The sequence below is a fragment of the Musca autumnalis genome, unplaced genomic scaffold (assembly GCF_047663935.1).
Source record: "Musca autumnalis isolate F117 unplaced genomic scaffold, ASM4766393v1 scaffold_5, whole genome shotgun sequence".
In the NCBI taxonomy this organism is placed as follows: Eukaryota; Metazoa; Arthropoda; class Insecta; order Diptera; family Muscidae; genus Musca; species Musca autumnalis.
Window position 1 is genome coordinate 185,216,237 of NW_027412088.1, and position 26,392 is coordinate 185,242,628.

Genomic DNA, 26,392 nt, shown 5'->3' on the forward strand with positions numbered 1-26,392 from the left:
AAGGGTCATCTCTGGGATATCTTCACCTCAGACGTTGTGGATTAAGGCAACGTACGGCCCGGCCAGGCAGTCCTGTTTAATGGAGTCAAGGTCATTAACTACGAAAATAAGGAATCGGTAGATTTTTAATGCAGGCGGTTAACTTGACGGCTGTATCTCTTGCTGACATACTGAAGTTGGTTAAAAAGCAGAACATCTGCCTTCAGATAGGAAGGTAGAGGTTCACAGGAAGAAGGCAGGGACACGTTAGTGATCCATGTCTCCACCTCCAGTTACTATACTGTACTCTAATCGCATTGGACCGGACCTCTCAGCGTCGAACAAATCTAACAAACCATTACTTCTTAGGTAGGAAAGTGGTAAGGGAGAGGTTTCAAAATTTCTTTTCAAAGGAAGAAGGCAGGGACACGTTAGTGATCCATGTCTCCACCTCCAGTCACTATACTGTACTGTACGCATTGGACCAGACCTCTAAGCGTCGAACAAATCCAACAAATCATTTCTTCCTAGGCAGGAGAAGGGAAAAGCACCCATCGATAAGACGGAAGATTCGTTGCTACTTTTGGCCTCCAAAAATGGCAAAGTCAAAAACCCAATTGACAAGAAATCGTACCAGAGAGCTGTTACATGCTGCATACTAAATATTCTAACGCCATCAGCTAACGAGAATTTCAGCTGATAAACTTGAACCTCAAGTTTGTGAGGAAGTCAAGAACCCCTGTCGAGGCCACTAAGGAGGTGATGACGAGAAAAACTTTTGTTCAGATAAGAATACTTTCTCTACCACTGCGACTAAGTCATAGTCTTCAAAGAAGACCGCGAAGAGGAAAAAAAGGAAAATCAAAGATTAAGGCCATCTCAGGCACATCCTCATCTCAAACGTTTTGGATCAGAGCAATGTACGGCTCAGTCAGGCAGCCCCGATTGAGGACAGGTAATGATCTTGATCCACATTGGAAAGGCAGTAACCTGACGGAAAGGTGTGAAAAATTCCTTAAAAAAATCCACGCATCATAGACTATTGAAAGGTGTGAAAAATTCCTTAAAAAATCCACGCATCATAGGCAATTGAAAGGTGTGAAAAATTCCTTAAAAAATCCACGCATCATAGGCAATTGAAAGGTGTGAAAAATTCCTTAAAAAATCCACGCTTCATAGGCAATTGAAAGGTGTGAAAAATTCCTTAAAAAATCCACGCATCATAGGCAATTGAAAGGTGTGAAAAATTCCTTAAAAAATCCACGCATCATAGGCAATTGAAAGGTGTGAAAAATTCCTTAAAAAATCCACGCATCATAGGCAATTGAAAGGTGTGAAAAATTCCTTAAAAAATCCTATTGAAAGGTGTGAAAAATTCCTTAAAAAATCCACGCTTTATAGGCTATTGAAAGGTGTGAAAAATTCTTTAAAAAATCCACGCATCATAGGCTATTGAAAGGTGTGAAAAATTCCTTAAAAAGGCCACGCATCATATTGTAGTGAAAGGCGTGAAAAACTCCTTAAAAAATCCACGCATCATAGGCTATTGAAAGGTGTGAAAAACTCCTTAAAAAATCCACGCATCATAGGCTATTGAAAGGTGTGAAAAACTCCTTAAAAAATCCACGCATCATAGGCTAATGAAAGGCGTGAAAAACTCCTTAAAATATCCACGCATCATAGGCTAATGAAAGGTGTGAAAAACTCCTTAAAAAATCCACGCTTTATAGGCTATTGAAAGGTGTGAAAAATTCCTTAAAAAGGCCACGCACCATATTGTAGTGAAAGGCGTGAAAAACTCCTTAAAAAATCCACGCATCATAGGCTATTGAAAGGTGTGAAAAACTCCTTAAAAAATCCACGCATCATAGGCTATTGAAAGGTGTGAAAAACTCCTTAAAAAATCCACGCATCATAGGCTATTGAAAGGTGTGAAAAACTCCTTAAAAAATCCACGCATCATAGGCTATTGAAAGGTGTGAAAAACTCCTTAAAAAATCCACGCATCATAGGCTATTGAAAGGTGTGAAAAACTCCTTAAAAAATCCACGCATCATAGGCTAATGAAAGGCGTGAAAAACTCCTTAAAAAATCCACGCATCATAGGCTAATGAAAGGTGTGAAAAACTCCTTAAAAAATCCACGCTTTATAGGCTATTGAAAGGTGTAAAAAATATTTAAAAAAATCCACGCTTTACAGGCTATTGAAAGGTGTGAAAAACTCCTTAAAAAATCCACGCTTTATAGGCTATTGAAAGGTGTAAAAAATATTTAAAAAAATCCACGCTTTACAGGCTATTGAAAGGTGTAAAAAATATTTAAAAAAATCCACGCTTTATAGGCTATTGAAAGGTGTAAAAAATATTTAAAAAAATCCACGCTTTATAGGCTATTGAAAGGTGTAAAAAATATTTAAAAAAATCCACGCTTTATAGGCTATTGAAAGGTGTAAAAAATATTTAAAAAATCCACGCTTTATAGGCTATAGGAAGGTGTAAAAAATATTTAAAAAAATCCACGCTTTATAGGCTATAGAAAGGTGTAAAAAATATTTAAAAAAATCCACGCTTTATAGGCTATTGAAAGGTGTAAAAAATATTTAAAAAAATCCACGCTTTATAGGCTATTGAAAGGTGTAAAAAATATTTAAAAAAATCCACGCTTTATAGGCTATTGAAAGGTGTAAAAAATATTTAAAAAAATCCACGCTTTATAGGCTATTGAAAGGTGTAAAAAATATTTAAAAAAATCCACGCTTTATAGGCTATTGAAAGGTGTAAAAAATATTTAAAAAAATCCACGCTTTATAGGCTATTGAAAGGTGTAAAAAATATTTAAAAAAATCCACGCTTTATAGGCTATTGAAAGGTGTAAAAAATATTTAAAAAAATCCAATCCAAAAAATCCATTGAAAGGTGTAAAAAATATTTAAAAAAATCCACGCTTTATAGGCTATTGAAAGGTGTAAAAAATATTTAAAAAAATCCACGCTTTATAGGCTATTGAAATGTGTAAAAAATATTTAAAAAAATCCACGCTTTATAGGCTATTGAAAGGTGTAAAAAATATTTAAAAAAATCCACGCTTTATAGGCTATTGAAAGGTGTATAAAAAATCTTTAAAAAATCCACGCTTTATAGGCTATTGAAAGGTGTAAAAAATCTTTAAAAAAATCCACGCTTTATAGGCTATTGGAAGGTGTAAAAAATCTTTAAAATCCACGCTTTATAGGCTATTGAAAGGTGTAAAAAATATTTTAAAAAAATCTACGCTTTATAGGCTATTGAAAGGTGTAAAAATATTTAAAAAAATCCACGCTTTATAGGCTATTGAAAGGTGTAAAAAATATTTAAAAAAAATCCACGCTTTATAGGCTATTGAAAGGTGTAAAAAATATTTAAAAAAAATCCACGCTTCATAGGCTATTGAAAGGTGTAAAAAATATTTAAAAAAATCCACGCTTTATAGGCTATTGAAAGGTGTAAAAAATATTTAAAAAAATCCACGCTTTATTGGCTATTGAAAGGTGTAAAAAATATTTAAAAAAATCCACGCTTTATTGGCTATTGAAAGGTGTAAAAAATATTTAAAAAAATCCACGCTTTATTGGCTATTGAAAGGGGTAAAAAATATTTAAAAAAATCCACGCTTTATAGGCTATTGAAAGGTGTAAAAAATCTTTAAAAAATCCACGCTTTATAGGCTATTGAAAGGTGTAAAAAATATTTAAAAAAATCCACGCTTTATAGGCTATTGAAAGGTGTAAAAAATATTTAAAAAAATCCACGCTTTATTGGCTATTGAAAGGTGTAAAAAATATTTAAAAAAATCCACGCTTTATTGGCTATTGAAAGGTGTAAAAAATATTTAAAAAAATCCACGCTTTATTGGCTATTGAAAGGGGTAAAAAATATTTAAAAAAATCCACGCTTTATAGGCTATTGAAAGGTGTAAAAAATCTTTAAAAAAATCCACGCTTTATAGGCTATTGAAAGGTGTAAAAAATATTTAAAAAAATCCACGCTTTATAGGCTATAGAAAGGTGTAAAAAATATTTAAAAAAATCCACGCTTTATAGGCTATTGAAAGGTGTAAAAAATATTTAAAAAAATCCACGCTTTATAGGCTATAGAAAGGTGTAAAAAATATTTAAAAAAATCCACGCTTTATAGGCTATAGAAAGGTGTAAAAAATATTTAAAAAAATCCACGCTTTATAGGCTATTGAAAGGTGTAAAAAATATTTAAAAAAATCCACGCTTTATAGGCTATAGAAAGGTGTAAAAAATATTTAAAAAAATCCACGCTTTATAGGCTATTGAAAGGTGTAAAAAATATTTAAAAAAATCCACGCTTTATAGGCTATTGAAAGGTGTAAAAAATATTTAAAAAAATCCACGCTTTATTGGCTATTGAAAGGTGTAAAAAATATTTAAAAAAATCCACGCTTTATTGGCTATTGAAAGGGGTAAAAAATATTTAAAAAAATCCACGCTTTATAGGCTATTGAAAGGTGTAAAAAATCTTTAAAAAATCCACGCTTTATAGGCTATTGAAAGGTGTAAAAAATATTTAAAAAAATCCACGCTTTATAGGCTATTGAAAGGTGTAAAAAATCTTTAAAAAATCCACGCTTTATAGGCTATTGAAAGGTGTAAAAAATATTTAAAAAAATCCACGCTTTATAGGCTATTGAAAGGTGTAAAAAATATTTAAAAAAATCCACGCTTTATAGGCTATTGAAAGGTGTAAAAAATCTTTAAAAAATCCACGCTTTATAGGCTATTGAAAGGTGTAAAAAATATTTAAAAAAATCCACGCTTTATAGGCTATTGAAAGGTGTAAAAAATATTTAAAAAAATCCACGCTTTATAGGCTATTGAAAGGTGTAAAAAATATTTAAAAAAATCCACGCTTTATTGGCTATTGAAAGGTGTAAAAAATATTTAAAAAAATCCACGCATCATAGGCTATTGAAAGGTGTGAAAAATTCTTTAAAAAATCCACACTTCATAGGATATTGAAAGGTGTAAAAAATTCCTTAAAAAATCCACGCTTTATAGGCTGTTGAAAGGTGTGAAAAATTCCTTAAAAAATCCACGCTTCATAGGCTGTTGAAAGTTGTGAAAATTCGTAAAAAAAATTCACGCTTCGTAGGTGTGAATAGCAATTTAAAAATCCACGCTTCTTGGCCACGGAAATTCTCTAAAATCCATTTTTTTTAATCATGTTTTAAAAGTCTACTGTTCATATCCCCAAAGTGGTCCAAAAAATTCTTTGCAGTCTCTTAACCCATTCACGCACTATATAGGCTATTACTCATCATCATCCAGCCCAGACAATCACTTAGACAACAAACACAGATGATAGATGATGTTCCATGAGTTGATGAAATGTTCGTGTTCAGGTTTGTGAGGTTGTATCTTTATGATGGCGATAATGACGATGCCGATTGAAGTGTGGTGCCAATAGTTCTGTGAAAGTTTTTCTTTGCATTTACATGTTCATTTAGATGTGAATCGATGAATGGGTTACAATGATGTGATGAGGCGTTTTAACACATTTTGTTCGGATAAAAGAATGATATATTAACAAAAAGATAGAAGAAAAATTAAACAATGTTGTAGAACATTTTATGGCACAAAATTATTAATGATATTAAATGGAAAGAATGAAATCTCATTACCTTGTAATGAGGTTAACAGTCATAAAAGCTGCGTGTAAGGTTAATAATCTTTAAAGGTGTTTGTCATTTCATTACAATTTGATTTGCTGGTTTTTTATGGTTAGCTGTCGGTTTTTGTTCCCTTTACTTTCTAAATATGGGTGATTTTATGGCCGACTATAAGAAAATTCTTCCACACACCATGCAACAAATTGAAACAAAATTGTCATTCTTCTGCTTTTTCATCATCATCTTCATCTATGGACATTGACAATACAGAGAAATGTGCAACAAATCTCAAAGAAAACAAAAAAGAAATTGAAAAGCAACAAAAAAAAAAAAAACAAAAACGTCATCCAGTAGAATCAGGAAAAAGAACCTGTTTTGACCATAATTTACGATATCTTACACCAGACCTTTACTTAGCCAGGAGGGTATGACTGGCTGTTTGGATGGTTGGCTGGCTGGTTGACTGTTTGCCTTGCCTGTTAGCTGTCTTTTCATGAATTCAATGAACTCCACAATTTTATGTTCTTTCATTTCACCAAATGTATGCGGATGCAACCACTTAGACATACTTACAAAAAACACATATTCTCACACACCCATAATCAACTAAACCGAAAGACACACTTACAGCCCATTTTGGTTGAGCTGGCATTGTCTTCTTGTCTGCATGCCAGCCAGCTGAACTTAACTCTGGGTCTTGGTCATGGTTTTGTGTTAGCAGCGTGTCTTTACTAGTTTTATCTGCTTTACTATTTTTTTGGTGCCAGCTTCCATTGCTGTTGGTGCTATTCTAACAACGACATCAACAACAACAGCATTACTCTTATAAGTGGATTACATTTTTCTAATATTATTTGGAGAGCTGTGAGGATTCAAGTTTTCATACCCCTCAATGCGCACAAATGGCGACGACCAAATCATCCATAACACGCATATTAAAGATCATTTTCCATTTTTATCGTGTCTGACAATCTATTCAAAAAACTTAGAATGGAAAGAAAAAAAACGAAAAAAACACGATTTCCATGAATTATGGCCATAGACCATGGAGGACATCGACGACGACAACAAGCGCATCACTTTGAAAGAAGCAAATGTGAAATATTTTAGAAAAAAAAAACAAAACGAATTGACTTAGAACACATTTGGCACTGGGAGATTTGTTTAAATCCTAAAGGCCAAATATTTGATATTTTAGAAAACTAAAAGCTGGAAGAACAATAATCACCTCTACAGACCAAGAAGGCCAATGAGTGTTTCAACAGCAAGGAGGATTTTATTTGTCATGAATACCAATAAAGGTTTTAATAAAAATTTCTTTAAAAATTCTTTACAAAAATCCTCGTTTCATGGGTTCGTGGAAGGCCTCAAAACTTCTTTAAAAAATCCTCGTTAGTGGAAAGCCTCACAATTTTTTTTAAAAAAATCCACGTTTTATGGGTTTGTGGAAGGCCTCAAACTTTCTTTAAAAAATCCACGTTTTATGGGCTTGTGGAAGGCCTCAAACTTTCTTTAAAAAATCCACGTTTTATGGGTTTGTGGAAGGCCTCAAACTTTCTTTAAAAAATCCACGTTTTATGGGCTTGTGGAAGGCCTCAAACTTTCTTTAAAAAATCCACGTTTTATGGGTTTGTGGAAGGCCTCAAACTTTCTTTAAAAAGTCCACGTTTTATGGGTTCCTGGGAGAAAACAACATTTCTTTACTTAATCCACGTTTTATGGGTTCCTGGGAGAAAACAACATTTCTTTACTTAATCCACGTTTTATGGGTTCCTGGGAGAAATCAACATTTCTTTACTTAATCCACGTTTTATGGGTTCGTGGAAGGCCTCAAACGTTCTTTAAAAAATGCACGTTTTATGGGTTCGTGGAAGGCCTCAAACTTTCTTTAAAAAATCCACGTTTTATGGGTTCGTGGAAGGCCACAAAGTTTCTTTAAAAAATCCACGATTTACTGGTTTGTGGAAGGCCTCACATTTTTTTTTTTTAAATCCACGTTTTATAAGTTCGTGAAAGGCCTCAAATTTTTTAAAAAGTCCACGTTTTATGACCTCAAAAATTCTTTAAAAAGTCCAAGTTTTATGACCTCAAAAATTCTTTAAATAGTCCACGTTTTATGACCTCAAAAATTCTTTGAAAAGTCCACGTTTTATGACCTCAAAATTTTTTTAAAAAGTCCACGTTTTATGACCTCGAAAATTCTTTAAAAAGTCCACGTTTTATGACCTCAAAAATTCTTTAAAAAGTCCACGTTTTATGAGCTCAAAAATTCTTTAAAAAGTCCACGTTTTATGACCTCAATAATTCTTTAAAAAGTCCACGTTTTATGACCTCAAAAATTCTTTAAAAAGTCCACATTTTATGACCTCAAAAATTCTTTTAAAAGTCCACGTTTTATGATCACAAAAATTCTTTAAAAATTCCCCGCTTTATGACCTCAAAAATTCTTTAAAAAGTCCACGTTTTATGACCTAAAAATTCTTTAAAAAGTCAACGTTTTATGACCTAAAAAATTCTTTAAAAAGTCCACGTTTTATGACCTAAAAAATTCTTTAAAAAATCCAAGTTTTATGATCACAAAAATTCTTTAAAAATTCCACGCTTTATGACCTCAAAAATTCTTTAAAAAGTCCACGTTTTATGACCTCAAAAATTCGTTAAAAAGTCCACATTTTATGACCTCAAAAATTCTTTAAAAAGTCCACATTTTATGACCTCAAAAATTCTTTAAAAAGTCCACGTTTTATGACCTCAAAAATTCTTTAAAAATTCCACGTTTAATGACCTAAAAAATTCTTTAAAAAGTCCACGTTTTATGACCTCAAAAATTCTTTAAAACTTCCACGTTTAATGACCTCAAAAATTCTTCAAAAAGTCCGCGTTTTATGACTTCAAAAGTTCTTTAAAAAATCCACGTTTAATGGGTTCTTGGAAGGCCACACAGTTTCTTTAAAAAATCCACGTTTTATGGGGATGTGGAAGGCCTCAAAATTTCCTTAAAAAATCCACGTTTTATGGGGTTGTGGAAGGCCTCAAAATTTCCTTAAAAAATCCGCGTTTTATGGGGTTGTGGAAGGCCTCAAAAAATCCACATTTTATTAGTTCCTGGAAGGCCTCAAAATTTCTTCTAGCTGTCAAAATTTTATTAAAATATCCACGTTTTATGGGCTTGTTATAGGTATCAAAATTTCTTTAAAAATCATCGTTTTATGGGCTTGTTGTAGGTATCAAAATTTCTTTAAAAATCCACGTTTTATGGGCTTGTTATAGGTATCAAAATTCCTTTAAAAACCTACGTTTCATGCTCCTCCCATAGGCCTCAAAATTTCTTCAATAAATTCACGTTTTATGGGCTTGTTATAGGTATCAAAATTCCTTTAAAAACCTACGTTTCATGCTCCTCCCATAGGCCTCAAAATTTCTTCAATAAATTCACGTTTTATGGGCTTGTTATAGGTATCAAAATTTAAAAATCCACGTTTTATGGTCTTGTCATAGGCCTCAAAATTTCTTTAAAAAAATCCACGTTTTATGGTCTTGTCATAGGCCTCAAAATTTCTTCAAAAAAATCCACGTTTTATGGTCTTGTCATAGGCCTCAAAATTTCTTTAAAAAATTCACGTTTTATGGTCTTGTCATAGGCCTCAACATTTCTTTAAAAAATCCACGTTTTATGGTCTTGTCATAGGCCTCAAAATTTTTTAAAAAAAATTCACGTTTTATGGTCTTGTAATAGGCCTCAACATTTCTTTAAAAAAATCCACGTTTTATGGTCTTGTCATAGGCCTCAAAATTTCTTTAAAAAAATCCATGTTTGATGGTCTTGTCATAGGCCTCAAAATTTCTTTAAAAAATCCACGTTTGATGGTCTTGTCATAGGCCTCAAAATTTCTTTAAAAAATCTACGTTTTATTTTCTTGTCATAGGCCTCAAAATTTCTTTAAAAAAATCCACGTTTGATGGTCTTGTCATAGGCCTCAAAATTTCTTTAAAAAATCCACGTTTTATGGGCTTCTGTTGGGCCTCAAAATTTCTTTAAAAATCCACGTTTTACGGGCTTCAGTAGGGCCTCAATTTTTTTTAAGTTCACGTTTTTGGGCTTCTGTTGGGCCTCAAAATTTCTTTAAAAATCCACATTTTTTGGGCTTCTATTGGGCCTCATGATTTCTTTATAAAATCCACGTTCTATGGTCTTGCCATAGGCCTCAAAATTTCTTTAAAAAATCCACTTTTTATGGGCTTCTTATAGCCTGAAAATTTCTTTAAAAATCCACGTTTTATAGATTTCAAAAATGTCTGAAAATTTTTTTAAAAATCTACGTTTAATCGGCCACAAATTTTCTTAAAAAATCCTCCACCGGTGGTCTTTTTATTAGCAAACCAGTATGTCTTCTGGGAGGTGTTCCTACTAAAAAATATCTCTTGGTAAGAACAACTATTCTGTAAAAAACAAAATCAATAGACGCTTTCCATATCAGTGATCTTTTTTCTAAGAACTTCGATCAATTGAAGATCTAATTAGTATTTTCTAACGTGGTATCAAGAAACAATTTTTTTTCTAGTATTAAACTATTTAATTGGGATTAATTTCTTCCTGACTATGCCCTCGCATGTCAGTGACCTTTTACTACCTAAAAGAACAATTTTATTATTACCCAGAATTGCTCAATATTTATTTATTTGCCTGCGCAGTTCAACATATCAACTGTTCCTATCGATACAGAAGAATCTAGGGTGCGCACTTGTTCTCTGTAAATGTAAATAAAATACGAATAAAATAATTGTAATTGCTGCTAGTGGTGGTGCTGGTGGTGTGGTAATACTTGCGGTTGTGGTACTGGTGGTAAGTGGCCGCCACTTAAAAGGCAACTTTCTTGTGAGAGAATTTCTTTCGAAAAAAACATAAGCCGACATAAAATTGGTTTGACTTTAATTTCGTGCGGTTAGGTAAATTTTATTATCGAACAGAAAGAAGAACAAAAAATTGTGGTGTAGAGACTTGAGTATGTATGTATGTAAATTTTACTTTATTACAGTGTATGGCTTAAGCTACGTTCGGTCAGTCAGATAAATACAAAAATGTAATAAATGTTCTTTTTTCAGCTTCTGTGTTCTACGTGAAGTGTTGGTAATTCATGAAATCATGATCTAAGACGTGTTTACGTGTTCTTTTAACCATTTTAATAAAGCTTTGTTAGTTGTCTTCTTGTTTGTGTTCTCTTTTGTACAATTGGCCTGGTTTAGTAGCAAGTATGTAACCAACAAACAAGCTAAGTCAAATTCTTTTTCTTCTATTAGCATTTTCCTCTTGGCTATTTTGCTAAGCGAAATCAGTGAACCTTGACATATGGTAATAATGATATTAGGCCAGTTGAAAGAGAAAATGTGTGCTACGCATACAACAGAGTGGTCAAAACAAAGTGGAGATTTAGAAATGTGTTGATAAACAAAGTAGGGAAATGAAATAAAGCATCTAAAAGGTCAATGTCATAATTAAATTGTGATATAATTGCAGAAAAAAATATAAAAATATTTTTTTGCTAAAAAATTATAATTTCTTGAATTTGTCCAAGAAGATAAAGTTTTTTCACATAAAATTTAAATAAAATAATGTAGGAAACATAAAACATAATTACTTTTTAATTGACCAGCTGTGAGATTTGTCTTGAGGCAAATTTAGTTTTTTAAATTGCTTGCCAATTTTTGAGAATTGCAGTTATCTTTAATTAAGTCATTATTTCACAGAAATTTTAATATATACAATGTAAGATAAGCGATCAAAAAAAAAAAAAATTATAAAATATTTTAAAGCATAAAATAATTAAATAATTATTAAGATAGGTTTTAGAGCGAATTTATTTTTTAGACAATGGATTTTTATAGAACTTTTGAAGCCTTCGTACGGAAATTTTAAGACCTATAACAAGCCCACAAAACGCGGATTTTTTAAAGAAATTTTGAGACCTATAACGTGACCGCAAACGTGGATTTTTTTAGAGAAATGTTGAGACCTATAAGAAGCCCATAAAACGTGGATTTTTCAAAGAAATGTTGAGACCTATAAGAAGCCCATAAAACGTGGATTTTTTAGAAATTTTGAGACCTATAACAAGCCCATAAAACTTGGATTTTTTTTAAAGAAATTTTGACACCTATTACAAGCCCACAAAACGTGGATTTTTTTAAAGACTTTTTTACACCTGTAACAAGCCCACAAAACGTGGATTTTTTAGGAAATTTTGAGACCTGTAACAGGCCCACAGAATGTGGATTTTTTTAATGAAATTTTAAGACCTATAACAAGTCCACAAAACGTGCTTTTTTTAAAGAAATGTTGAGGCCTATGGCAAGACCATAAAACTTGGATTTTTTAAAGAAATGTTGATGCCTATAACAAGCCAACAAATTGTGGATTTTTTTATGGAAATGTTGACACCCATAACAAGCCCACAAAACGTGGATTTTTAAAGAAAATTTGACACCTATAACAAGCCCACAAAACGTGGATATTTTAAAGAAAATTTGACACATATAACAAGCCCACAAAACTTGGATTTTTTAAAGAAAATTTGACACCTATAACAAACCCACAAAACGTGGATTTTTTAAAAAAATTTTGAGACCTACAATAAGCCCACAAAACGTGGATTTTTTAAAGAAATTTTGAGACCGATAACAAGCCCACCAAACGTGGATTTTTTACAGAAATTTTGAGACCTATAACAAGCCCACTAAACGTGGATTTTTTTACAGAAATTTTGAGACCTATAACAAGCCCACAAAACGTGGATTGTTTACTGAAATTATGAGACCTATAACAAGCCCACAAAATGTGTTTTTTTTTTTAAAGAAATTTTGAGACCTATAATAAGCCCACAAAACGCGGATTTTTTAAAGAAATTTTGAGATCTGTAACAAGCCCACAAAACGTGGATTTTTTGCAGAAATGTTGAGACCTATAACAAGCCCACAAAATGTGTTTTTTTTAAAGAAATTTTGAGACCTATAACAAGCCCACAAAACGCGGATTTTTTAAAGAAATTTTGACACCTATAACAAACCCACAAAACGTGGATTTTTTAAAGAAATTTTGAGACCCATAACAAGCCCACAAAACGTGGATTTTTTTAAGAAATTTTGAGACCTATAACAAGCCCACAAAACGTGAATTTTTTAAAGAAATTTTGAGACCTATAACAAGCCCACAAAACGTGGATTTTTTAAAGAAATTTTGAGACCTATAACAAGCCCACAAAACGTGGATTTTTTAAAGAAATTTTGAGACCTATAACAAGCCCACAAAACGTGGATTGTTTAAAGAAATTTTGAGACCTATAACAAGCCCACAAAACGTGGATTTTTGAAAGAAATTTTGAGACCTATAACAAGCCCACAAAACGTGGATTGTTTAAAGAAATTTTGAGACCTATAACAAGCCTACAAAACGTGGATTTTTGAAAGAAATTTTGAGACCTATAACAAGCCCACAAAACGTGGATTTTTGAAAGAAATTTTGAGACCTATAACAAGCCCACAAAACGTGGATTTTTGAAAGAAATTTTGAGACCTATAACAAGCCCACAAAACGTGGATTGTTTAAAGAAATTTTGAGACCTATAACAAGCCCACAAAACGTGGATTTTTGAAAGAAATTTTGAGACCTATAACAAGCCCACAAAACGTGGATTTTTGAAAGAAATTTTGAGACCTATAACAAGCCCACAAAACGTGGATTTTTGAAAGAAATTTTGAGACCTATAACAAGCCCACAAAACGTGGATTGTTTAAAGAAATTTTGAGACCTATAACAAGCCCACAAAACGTGGATTTTTTAAAGAAATTTTGAGACCTATAACAAGCCCACAAAACGTGGATTTTTGAAAGAAATTTTGAGACCTATAACAAGCCCACAAAACGTGGATTTTTGAAAGAAATTTTGAGACCTATAACAAGCCCACAAAACGTGGATTTTTTAAAGAAATTTTGAGACCTATAACAAGCCCACAAAACTTGGTTTTTTACAGAAATTTTGAGACCTATAACAAGTCCACAAAACGTGGATTTTTTAAAGAAATTTTGAGACCTATAACAAGCCCACAAAACGTGGATTTTTTAAAGAAATTTTGAGACCTAAAACAAGCCCACAAAACGTGGATTTTTTAAAGAAATTTTGAGACCTATAACAAGCCCACAAAACGTGGATTTTTTAAAGAAATTTTGAGACCTATAACAAGCCCACAAAACTTGGATTTTTTAAAGAAATTTTGAGACCTATAACAAGCCCACAAAACGTGGATTTTTTAAAGAAATTTTGAGACCTATAACAAGCCCACAAAACTTGGATTTTTTAAAGAAATTTTGAGACCTATAACAAGCCCACAAAACGTGGATTTTTTAAAGAAATTTTGAGACCTATAACAAGCCCACAAAACGTGGATTTTTTAAAGAAATTTTGAGACCTATAACAAGCCCACAAAACGTGGATTTTTTAAAGAAATTTTGAGACCTATAACAAGCCCACAAAACGTGGATTTTTTAAAGAAATTTTGAGACCTATAACAAGCCCACAAAACGTGGATTTTTTAAAGAAATTTTGAGACCTATAACAAGCCCACAAAACGTGGATTTTTTAAAGAAATTTTGAGACCTATAACAAGCCCACAAAACGTGGATTTTTTAAAGAAATTTTGAGACCTATAACAAGCCCACAAAACGTGGATTTTTTAAAGAAATTTTGAGACCTATAACAAGCCCACAAAATGTAGATTTTTAAAAGAAATTTTGAGACCTATAACAAGCCCACAAAACGTGGATTTTTTAAAGAAATTTTGAGACCTATAACAAGCCCACAAAACGTGGATTTTTTAAAGAAATTTTGAGACCTATAACAAGCCCACAAAATGTGGATTTTTTAAAGAAATTTTGAGACCTATAACAAGCCCACAAAACGTGGATTTTTTAAAGAAATTTTGAGACCTATAACAAGCCCACAAAACGTGGATTTTTTAAAGAAATTTTGAGACCTATAACAAGCCCACAAAACGTGGATTTTTTAAAGAAATTTTGAGACCTATAACAAGCCCACAAAATGTGGATTTTTTAAAGAAATTTTGAGACCTATAACAAGCCCACAAAACGTGGATTTTTTAAAGAAATTTTGAGACCTATAACATGCCCACAAAACGTGGATTTTTTAAAGAAATTTTGAGACCTATAACAAGCCCACAAAATGTGGATTTTTTAAAGAAATTTTGAGACCTATAACAAGCCCACAAAATGTGGATTTTTTAAAGAAATTTTGAGACCTATAACAAGCCCACAAAACGTGGATTTTTTAAAGAAATTTTGAGACCTATAACAAGCCCACAAAATGTGGATTTTTTAAAGAAATTTTGAGACCTATAACAAGCCCACAAAACGTGGATTTTTTAAAGAAATTTTGAGACCTATAACTAGCCCACAAAACGTGGATTTTTTAAAGAAATTTTGAGACCTATAACAAGCCCACAAAATGTGGATTTTTTAAAGAAATTTTGAGACCTATAACAAGCCCACAAAACGTGGATTTTTTAAAGAAATTTTGAGACCTATAACAAGCCCACAAAATGTGGATTTTTTAAAGAAATTTTGAGACCTATAACAAGCCCACAAAACGTGGATTTTTTAAAGAAATTTTGAGACCTATAACAAGCCCACAAAACGTGGATTTTTTAAAGAAATTTTGAAACCTATAACAAGCCCACAAAATGTGGATTTTTTAAAGAAATTTTGAGACCTATAACAAGCCCACAAAACGTGGATTTTTTAAAGAAATTTTGAGACCTATAACAAGCCCACAAAACGTGGATTTTTTTACAGAAAATTTGAGACCTATAACAAGCCCACAAAACGTGGATTTTTTACAGAAAATTTGAGACCTATAACAACCCCACAAAACGTGGATTTTTTAAAGAAATTTTGAGACCTATAACAACCCCACCAAACGTGGATTTTTTAAAGAAATTTTGAGACCTATAACAACCCCACAAAACGTGGACTTTTTAAAGAAATTTTGACACCTATAACAAGCCCACAAAACGTGGATTTTTTAAAGAAATTTTGACACCTATAACAAGCCCACAAAACGTGGATTTTTTAAAGAAATTTTGAGACCTATAACAAGCCCACAAAACGTGGATTTTTTAAAGAAATTTTGACACCTATAACAAGCCCACAAAACGTGGATTTTTAAAAGAAATTTTGACACCTATAAAAAGCCCACAAAACGTGAATTTTTTAAAGAAATTTTGACACCTATAAAAAGCCCACAAAACGTGGATTTTTTAGAGAAATTTTGAGACCTATAACAAGCCCACAAAACGTGGATTTTTTAAAGAAATTTTGACACCTATAACAAGCCCACAAAACGTGGATTTTTTAAAGAAATTTTGAGACCTATAAAAAGCCCACAAAACGTGAATTTTTTAAAGAAATTTTGACACCTATAAAAAGCCCACAAAACGTGGATTTTTTAGAGAAATTTTGAGACCTATAACAAGCCCACAAAACGTGGATTTTTTAAAGAAATTTTGAGACCTATAACAAGCCCACAAAACGTGGATTTTTTAAAGAAATTTTGAGACCTATAACAAGCCCACAAAACGTGGATTTTTTTACAGAAAATTTGAGACCTATAACAAGCCCACAAAACGTGGATTTTTTACAGAAAATTTGAGACCTATAACAACCCCACAAAACGTGGATTTTTTAAAGAAATTTTGAGACCTATAACAACCCCACCAAACGTGGATTTTTTAAAGAAATTTTGAGACCTATAACAAGCCCACAAAACGTGGACTTTTTAAAGAAATTTTGACACCTATAACAAGCCCACAAAACGTGGATTTTTTAAAGAAATTTTGACACCTATAACAAGCCCACAAAACGTGGATTTTTTAAAGAAATTTTGAGACCTATAACAAGCCCACAAAACGTGGATTTTTTAAAGAAATTTTGACACCTATAACAAGCCCACAAAACGTGGATTTTTAAAAGAAATTTTGACACCTATAAAAAGCCCACAAAACGTGAATTTTTTAAAGAAATTTTGACACCTATAAAAAGCCCACAAAACGTGGATTTTTTAGAGAAATTTTGAGACCTATAACAAGCCCACAAAACGTGGATTTTTTAAAGAAATTTTGACACCTATAACAAGCCCACAAAACGTGGATTTTTTAAAGAAATTTTGACACCTATAAAAAGCCCACAAAACGTGGATTTTTTAAAGAAATTTTGACACCTATAACAAGCCCACAAAACGTGGATTTTTTAAAGAAATTTTGAGACCTATAACAACCCCACCAAACGTGGATTTTTTAAAGAAATTTTGAGACCTATAACAACCCCACCAAACGTGGATTTTTTAAATAAATTTTGAGACCTATAACAAGCCCACAAAACGTGGATTTTTTAAAGAAATTTTGACACCTATAACAACCCCACAAAACGTGGATTTTTTAAAGAAATTTTGAGACCTATAACAACCCCACAAAACGTGGATTTTTTAAAGAAATTTTGACACCTATAACAACCCCACAAAACGTGGATTTTTTAAAGAAATTTTGAGACCTATAACAACCCACAAAACGTGGATTTTTTAAAGAAATTTTGAGACCTATAACAACCCCACAAAACGTGGATTTTTTAAAGAAATTTTGAGACCTATAACAACCCCACAAAACGTGGATTTTTTAAAGAAATTTTGAGACCTATAACAACCCCACAAAACGTGGATTTTTTAAATAAATTTTGAGACCTATAACAAGCCCACAAAACGTTTATTTTTTAAAGAAATTTTGAGACCTATAACAAGCCCACAAAACGTGGATTTTTTAAAGAAATTTTGACACCTATAACAAGCCCACAAAACGTGGATTTTTTAAAGAAATTTTGACACCTATAACAAGCCCACAAAACGTGGATTTTTTAAAGAAATTTTGACACCTATAACAAGCCCACAAAACGTGGATTTTTTAAAGAAATTTTGAGACCTATAACAAGCCCACAAAACGTGGATTTTTTAAAGAAATTTTGACACCTATAACAAGCCCACAAAACGTGGATTTTTTAAAGAAATTTTGACACCTATAAAAAGCCCACAAAACGTGGATTTTTTAAAGAAATTTTGACACCTATAACAAGCCCACAAAACGTGGATTTTTTAAAGAAATTTTGACACCTATAAAAAGCCCACAAAACGTGGATTTTTTTAAAGAATTTTTTACACCTGTAACAAGCCCACAAAACTTGGATTTTTTTTTAAAGAAATTTTGACACCTATTACAAGCCCACAAAACGTGGATTTTTTTAAAGAAATTTTGAGACCTATAACGAGCCCATAAGACGTGGATTTTTTTAAGAAATTTTGAGACCTATAACATGCCCACAAAATGTGGATTTTTTAAAGATATTTTGAGACCTATAACAAGCCCACAAGACGTGGATTTTTTAAAGAAATCTTGAGACCTATAACAAGCCCATAAAACGTGGATTTTTTAAATACATTTTTAGACCTATGACACAAAACGTGGATTTTTTAAGTAAATTTTTAGACCTATGACACAAAACGTGGATTTTTTTAAATAAATTTTTAGACCTATGACACAAAACGTGGATTTTTTAAATAAATTTTTAGACCTATGACACAAAACGTGGATTTTTTAAATAAATTTTTAGACCTATGACACAAAACGTGGATTTTTTAAATAAATTTTTAGACCTATGACACAAAACGTGGATTTTTTAAATAAATTTTTAGACCTATGACACAAAACGTGGATTTTTTAAATAAATTTTTAGACCTATGACACAAAACGTGGATTTTTTAAATAAATTTTTAGACCATAAAAAGTGGATTATTTAAAGAAATGTTGAACCCTGTGGCAAGACCATAAAACGTAGATTATTTAAAGAAATTTTGAGACCTATACCAAGACCACTAAACGTGGATTTTTTAAAGAAATTTGGCGGCCTATGCCAGGACCATAAAACAAGGATTTTTTAAAGAAATTTTGCGGCCTATGGCAAGACTATAAAACATGGATTTTTTAAAGGAATTTTGAGACCTATAACAAGCCAACAAAAAGTGGATTTTTTAAAGAAATTTTGAGACCTATAACAAGCCAACAAAAAGTGGATTTTTTTAAGAAATTTTGAGGCCTATGGCAGGACCATAAAACGCGGATTTTTTAAAGAAATATTGAGGCTTTTCAGAAGATCATACAACGTGGAGTTTTTAAAGAAAGACCTCCTGGTCTTGTATGAAAAGACTCCCTGGTCTTCTTTGAAAATACCTTACGCAAAGTACGTTTACACAGTCTTAACAAATTCTATTAAAATTTACCACAAAATGTATCCCAACATTTCTACAAAATTGAAAAAACTTTTCCCAATTTCCATTTTATTTGGTCCCATATGTTTATGTTTTAATTACCCAACGACACAACAATAAATTTGACAGCTACTTTTAACTTTGGGCAAACTTTCTATTCAAAGAAAATGTAAGTAAATATTTGCGGAGCAAACAAAAAAATAAAGTTCAAGAACATTTTAATGAAATGTACTCGAAATGTATTAAGGCCAAATTGAACGACTGTTGTTTGCTGGGGATAGAGCAAATAATGTCAAAGAAGATGACAATAAAATGAAACTAAACGACAAAAATGTCAACACAAATAGAAGAGCAAACAGATGTTTGGTGTATAAAAATTATATTGACTTATTTTCTTTCCGTTTTTTATGCGTATCGTTTAACAATTATTGCAATGGGGATATGCAGTATTATTTATTGTTTGATTGTGATAAAAATAATAATAATAATTATGAAAAAATAATGGCAATTGAGACTATAAACAATAACCTGTTTATTTTCTCAATTGCCATTATTTTTTAAATTTCAGCTAACATTGTACCTAATTCCCTATCGATTTTTAACATTTTAGTATTTTTAAATTTTTGAAAAAAAAATTATTTTTTATACGGCCTTGCCAAGCTAAAACATGTAATATTTGTGTGTTCAATTCTTCTTTACTGCCTGAAGACAACTTTCTCCCCCGTCTCATGAGTAACAGGAAATCATCCATGCACACCAACCATACCCACAAAGTCTCATCTTTGTTGCCTAAAGGTTCGTAAAGCCAGTTAGGTTCATTATTACTCAATTAAAGTTACCGGTTTAGGAATTTTTTTTTGTTTCGTCTTGGGATATGTTGTCGATGGTATTTAAATGCCAATGCTTTTCACTTGCACTTTCATTGAAAGGTTTCATTGTTTTTTTTATTTCACAAAAAAATAGTCATAAAACCCAAAGACTCACTGCCGATGATGATGATGACAATAACAACACAAAATAATCTCCCTCTAAAAATAATAAAAAGAAACAGTAATACCAGCGATTAACATCTAAAAACCAAATTAGATAAAAACCAAACAAACAAAAAATGCAAAGCACGAGGACCATCCACGACGACTACTGCTGACTGCTCAAAATGCCAGAAATACCTCTATGGCAACGAAATAAAAGAAATACCTCTCATCGAAAAATGCAAATAAAATTCGTGGTATTTTCTTGTTTTTGTTTTATTCAGGTAAGAAAATACTACAAAAGCATTTGATGAAAATAAATAAATAAATTTAATAACTTAAAGACCGACACGATAGGCAGATCTATAAAAATATGGAAATGATAGGTCTCAGTCGGATTCATGTATGTAGATTCATGGAAGCAGTTGTCATTGATGTTGTGACAAAATAAATAACCTTCATATTATGATTATTAAATTTGACATGATTTATTTTGGCCCTAGGGTAAACGACGAGCTTAAAAAAGTAAGAAAAAATCTAGTAAGTGCAGATAAATAGCCTCAGCTTTTGACCGTTTTTTTTTTTTTGGAATATTCGTGCGGTCATTATGGAATAAAGTATGGTCAACAAAAGCGTTGTAACAAACACCACAGAGACTACTAACAGCTTTAGAGCCACAGGTGTATGAAGAAGTGAGTGACCCTAAATATTGAGACATTTCGAAGCCCCTATCTCAGAAAGTATTGGCTCCATTTGCAAAAAATAGATTGACAAATGTTACCGGGGATATAAGTTAATATTGAAAAAGTTCCGTTAATTTAAACAAATTGTAAATATGCCGTAAATATGCCTTAAGCATTTACTTTATTTGAATCTGTATTACAATAACAACTGATGTATAGAATTTAATATCTCTTAGTCACTATCTTCCATGTTTATTTTGCTAGTGTTTTTGTTATATGCTCTCCCACATTTTGTTTCATTACACCGTCCGACAGCCAAAGGTACACATGAACCGGACAATACACGCCTGAAACTATAGAAAAAATGGAGTAAATGTTGACCTTTTAAAGGACAAAATGTTTTAAAAAATATTTTGAATACTTGTACTCATCGTACGATACTGGTGTTGGTTTCATTTTAAAGAGGAGAATATTGGCTGCATATAATAATTTTCATTTGGGTGACGTAGGGGATGAAAGATACCAAGAAATGGTCCTGACCGCCTTTGACATGGCAAAGTCCAGGATTTATCTTGGTGCCTCTTTCATCTCAAGTGGACACTGACCTCCCCGTGGTGTCACCTGGGGTAGCTGCCTTTAACACCCGTTAAAGGTAGTGAGCTAAAATGTGCCGCGCGTAACCCTCCGCTAGAAAAAGCAGCCTACTATGAAAAAACAAAACAAATCGCTCTAAAGTTAACAACCCCCGCAAACGTTTTAAGGACCATGATCTGCGAATCTTCACCTGGAATGTTCGCTCTCTTTATAGAGAAGGTGCAGTGTACGCATTGGTAGATGTAATTGAAAAGTACAAGGCCGGTGTTATTGCCATACAGGAAATACGACGGTTTGGGAAAGGCGCCACAACAACACCTTAAAGTGACGCACTGTATTATAGCTGCCATGACATCAAGCATCAGTTTGGTTGCGGATTTGTAGTTAGTCGGAGGTTCAAACACCGGGTCTCCAGCTTCACACCAGTGAATGAAAGACTTGCTGCAATTCGAATAAAAGCAAAATTCTTCAACATCAGCTTTATTTGCGCTCATGCTCCCACTGAAGACAATAACGAACTGACCAAAGATATATTTTATGAGCGCTTAGAAGAAACATACGACCGTTTTTCTGCCCATGGCATTAAAATTATTCAAGCCAATTTAATGCCAAAATTGGAAAGGAAAATATCTTTGGCCCAACAGTCGGAAAATTCAGTCTCCACAGTGAAACATCTGACAATGGTATGAGGCTGTAGACTTCGCAGCGGCAAAAAACATGGTAGTTAGCAGCACCAGATTTCAACATCTCGACATCCATAAGGGCACCTGGCTGTCTCCAGATCAGAAAACAAGAAATCAAATTGATCACGTTGTGATAGATGGAAGACATTTATCGAGCGTGTTGTATGTGCGCTCGTTCCGAGGAGCAAACATAGACTCGGACCACTACCTTGTTGCAGCAAAGGTACGCACCCGCCTAAACGTACCAAACAAAGTACGAACAGACACAACACGAAAGTTAGACATCGGTAAGCTGCAATCACAACAGATAGCCACAGCATATTCCACTCAACTAGCCCAATTGCTTAATCAAAGCACTCCTCATCCCGATAACATATCAGCCCACTCCATGCAAACAGCCGCAAAATCCATACTTGGATACCAAAGGCCTCCACCAAGGAATCCATGGTATGATCAGGAGTGTCGTGCTACCACCGAAGAGAAAAATGCGGCATATAGGGCTACTTTACAATCCGTAGCAACGTGTAGCGCACGAGAGAGATACAGGGAGAAAAGGAGAGAGGAGAAACGTCTTTTCCGCAGGAAAAAGAGAGAGATGGAAAAGCGGGAGTGTGAAAGACTCGAGATGTACAGGAGCCAGAATGAAGTCCGAAAATTCTACCAAAGAGTCAAGCATCAAACTGATGGCTTTGGTATAGGCACATCCTCCTGTAGAGACCAGCAAGGTAATTTGGTAACTGATGCAGATAGTGTGCACAGGATATGAAAAGAACATTTTTCAAAACTGTTGGTATCCAATAGCAGCGAGGACGACGAAGATACCACAGATCCAATCCCAGAACCCAAATCGGCTGAAGAATAATAAGGCAGCAGGAGCCGATGGCTAACCAGCCGAGCTGTTTAAAACCGGAGGCGACACGATGATAAGGTGTATGCATCAGCTAGTTAGCTCCATCTGGCAGGAAGAACGCGTACCCGACGATTGGAACCTGAGTATCATGTGCCCCGTCCACAAGAAGGGAAATAAGACTGTATGCTCTAACTATAGGGACATAAGTCTACTCCCTATTGCCTACAAGATCGTGTCAGCGATATTGTGCGAACGACTAAAGCCTATGGTCAACGAGATAATTGGACCATACCAATGCGGCTTTAGACCTGGCAAGTCCACAATTGACCAGATATTTACCCTGCGGCAAATCCTGGAGAAGACCCAAAAGATGCAGATCGACACCTACCACCTTTTTGTCGATTATAAAGCAGCCTTCGACAGCCCGCTACATTCAAAGGTATTCCAAGCAATGTCTGAATATGGTATCCCCGCAAAGCTCATTCGGCTTTGTAAAATGACTCTAACTGACACAAGATCTTCAGTTAAAATAGGAAAGAACCTCTCCGAAGAGTTTTGTACCAAAAGAGGTTTCATGCAAGGAGACTGCCTTTCGTGTGAACTCTTCAACATCCTGCTAGAAAAGGTTATACGAGAGGCAAACGTCAAAAGAAGTGGCACAATCTACACCAATAGCCACATGTTACTTGCTTATGCTGATGATATAAACATCATGGGACGATCAGTAAAAGAAGTAACCGATACCTTTATGAAGGTCGAAGGAGAATCTGCTAAAGTGGGTCTGGCGGTAAACGGCGAGATGACCAAGCTGATGGTGTCGACGCGCAATGCGTCCATTGAGATCGGACCAACTGTTGAAGTTGGTTCCTATAATTTTGAAGTAGTAAAATACTTCGTATACCTCGGCACCACCGTAAACACAACAAACGACATCAGATGCTACTTTGGCTTAAGTAAGGACTTCAAAAACAATGCCACAACTCGTCAAACAAAAATAACGCTTTACAAAACACTGATACTACCCGTGCTGATGTATGGTTCCGAAGCAAGATAAGGCAGTTCTTGGCGTGTTTGAGAGAAACATTCTTCGAAAGATCTACGGACCGATCTGCGTTGACGGCGAATATCGACGTCGTATGAATCACGAACTGTATCTGCTATACAACGACATCAATATAGTTAAACGTATCGAGATGCAGCGATTGCGTTGGCTAGGCCTTATAATAAGAATGGGCGATGATGAACACGCTAAAAAGGCGTATAAATTCGAGCCGCATGGCGGTGCACACAGAATTGGCAGGCCAAAGAATAGATGGCGCAAACAAGTGGATGATGAGATGACAAGGCGCGGTATTCCAAAAAGCGAAGCAACAAATAGAGAGAAATGGAGATCTTTTCTTAGTTCGGCCTATGGGTATCTCACACACAAATATTTAACATTTTTTAGCACATCTATAAAGACCATCTAGCTAATTTTTATAGAGAAGCTTTAGCTTAGGAGTTCTAGTTCATTTTTAAGGAGGACCTGTACCGCATCTTTATAGAGGATTTGTAGCGCATTTTTCTAGAGAAGCTGTGGCTCATCTTTATAGAAAAGCTGTAGCTTTATAGAGGAGCTAATGCCCCTCTTTATAGACGAGCTGTAACCCGGACTGCAACTAGTCTTTATAAACGAGCTGTAGCCCATCGCTTTCAAGAAGACGACCTACTGTTCTTGCTTAAGGAGATGTACTGCTCTCCCATAAGAAGTCCTAATCGTCTTCTATAAAAAAGACCTACAAGCCTTCCTTAAGAAGGCTTATTGATCTTTCTTAGAAGAACTACTGGTTTTATTTAAGAAGACCTTCTGGTCTTCAATAAGAAGTACTACTATTCTTCTATAAGAAGAGCTTTTGGTCATCTCATCATCATCTTTTTAGAGAAGCTGTGGATCATCTTTATAGAGGAGATAAAGCCCGTCTTTATAAATGAGCTGTAACCCGGGCTGCAACTAGTCTTTATAAATGAGCTGTAGCCCATCGCTTTCAAGAATACGACCTACTGTTCTTTCTTAAGGAGATGTACTGCTCTCCCGTCTATAAAAATAGACCTACTGGTCATCTGTAAGAAGACTCATTGGTCTTCCATAAGAAGATCTACTGGTCCTCCATAAGAAGACCACTGGTTTGCATTTAGACCAACTCGAAATCATATTTATCTTCTAAAAGAAAACCTTCTGGTTTCCCATCAAATTACCTACCCCTTAAAATATGACCCACCCTAATATCAATAGATTTAATTTCTTTAAACATACTTAGCACACAAATAACATGACCCGCTTCTTTTTATCGGAAGTCACAAAAGCAAATAAGTGTTTGTTTATTTTTAGAAGAAGAAAAAATGTGTTAATAAATTAAATCTCCTCCAAGAAAGAAACAATAAAAGCAATAAAAAAAAACAATTGTTTATTTTAATGTTAGATAATGAATGTGTGGCAGTGCTTTTGATATCTGATGTAGGTACCTCAAAGCGTAGCCATTGGATTCATTGATTTATATTTCGTCATTAACGTTTTAAAGGTCGTCGTTGGTAAATTGATTGGCAATAATTTGCTACCATCAAATTGAAATTATGAACAAAACATTTGTTTTAGATGTTGCTACGGATGCTGATGCTGCTGCTGCTTCTGGTTGCCACTGCTGTTATCATCAAATCATCATCGAACAACAGGAAATCATCGCTAATTCAATAATGTCTGTGCAAAAAAAATTGTTTTGAGGCGTTATTTCCATCCTTCTTCTGGGTTTCATTGTTTCTTCGATTGGAGATGTTTGTTATGCGTGTTTTGTGGCAACGATGAGGAGGATATTATTATCGTTTAAGGTTAAGTTTAATAGATATATAAATAAGTTTTCCCTAACTGATTGATTATTTGACTTTTTGATTGTGGAAACGCCCGAAGAAAATGAAGTTCGCCTATTATTCTACATTAGTGGTTAGTGGGTGAAACCTGTGGGTAAAATATAGAGGGACTGCTTACTAAAATGATAAGAAAATTATGAAGACTTGCTATAAGAAAATTAAAACTATTTTCAAAAAACAGCCCAGGTGGTGACTTCTCTCATTGCAAACAAGGATTGCTGTCTGATTCTATTTAGTTAGATACCTCCTTTGCAGTGCCAAATCCGAACGCTGTGGCGAACATAAGAACATAATACGACTGTTCTATAAAAAAGATTTGCATGGCTGAAATATTCAGGAGCTGTGGCAGGTATTATGCTAAGGAATGTAGGTACCACTGAAGATAAGGAGTTAAAATGAAAGTGGGTGCTCCATGGGTGCATATAAAGTTAAAATTTAACAAATTATTTTCATTACTTGAAGTAATAATGGACCTCTTTCCCTAAAAAAAACTTCGTATTTTTCTTCTCCCAAGACTGCCGTGGGTTCTTTACACTAGAAGATCCCATCTTAATGCAGATATTTTCATTTCATAGATGAGAAAATATGTAGAGACTTATGGATATTTCCCTTTCCCATGTAATGCATAAGTCTACTACAGTATGACCTTTGCACCCTTCAAAACAAACATACAATTGTCTTATGAA

At 33.6% G+C, this 26,392-nt stretch overlaps 1 protein-coding gene across 5 annotated transcripts in view; it reads right to left on the reverse strand.

The window, feature by feature from the left end:
* Pgant9 (polypeptide N-acetylgalactosaminyltransferase 9) overlaps positions 1 to 26,392 on the reverse strand; it is a 423,799-nt gene that overhangs the window by 352,019 nt on the left and 45,388 nt on the right. The window lies entirely within an intron of this gene.